Genomic DNA, 753 nt, shown 5'->3' with positions numbered 1-753 from the left:
TTACTACTGATCCAATTGATTTACGTGCAGAAAATATGGCAACACCTAGGAGGATTACTCTCCAGGAGGCAGGAGCCCCAGATTTTACACTGCAGCCATATCAAGTGCATCACCCAACTGCAGCTGCAGATTTTGAACTAAAAACCGCACTGATCAACTTGATGCCCAAGTTTCATGGCTTACCTGCTCAAGAGCCTATCAAGCACCTTAGGGATTTCCAGACAGCTTGTTCTATTGTTAGGCGTCATGGTGCAGATGAAACTTCTATTCTGTTAACCGCTTTTCTGTTTTCTCTTGAGGAAAAGGCGAGGGAGTGGTACTACTCCCAACCTGAAGCAATTGTTACCAACTGGGATAAACTCAGAAGAGAATTTTTGGAAAAAATACTTCCTAGCTGAAGTCACAGATAGACTGAGAAAAGAGATCTCCTGCATTGTTCAAGGTGAATCAGAGACTCTCTTTGAATACTGGGAGCGTTTCAACAATCTCCTGGACGCATGTCCCCATCACATAATTGGTAAACTAGTATTGATCAGCTACTTCACTCAAGGCATGAACCCCCAGGATAAGACTACACTGGAAGGTGCTAGTAATGGTTCTCTGAAAAAGTACAAAACAGCAGATGAAGCATGGAAACTGATCAGCGATTTAGCTGAGTCCACTAGGAATCACAGACAGAGGCACAACCCCAAAGCTGTTGCAGAGATTTCCACTAGCAAAGAGACTACTGCTCTCACCCAGAGTATATGTGAA

The 753-nt window shown here is 43.7% G+C and overlaps 1 non-coding gene across 1 annotated transcript; it reads right to left on the bottom strand.

The window, feature by feature from the left end:
• Nucleotides 1-408: 408 nt before the first annotated feature.
• Nucleotides 409-512, bottom strand: LOC112752865 (small nucleolar RNA R71). The gene has a single exon (XR_003177275.1). It is a non-coding gene; the product is annotated as a small nucleolar RNA R71 (small nucleolar RNA).
• Between the last annotated feature and the right edge of the window lie 241 nt (nt 513-753).

The sequence above is a fragment of the Arachis hypogaea genome, chromosome 15 (genome assembly GCF_003086295.3).
Source record: "Arachis hypogaea cultivar Tifrunner chromosome 15, arahy.Tifrunner.gnm2.J5K5, whole genome shotgun sequence".
Classification (NCBI taxonomy): Eukaryota; Viridiplantae; Streptophyta; class Magnoliopsida; order Fabales; family Fabaceae; genus Arachis; species Arachis hypogaea.
The sequence above is the reverse complement of the archived record's forward strand: the minus strand, read 5'-3'. Positions and strand labels throughout refer to the sequence as shown.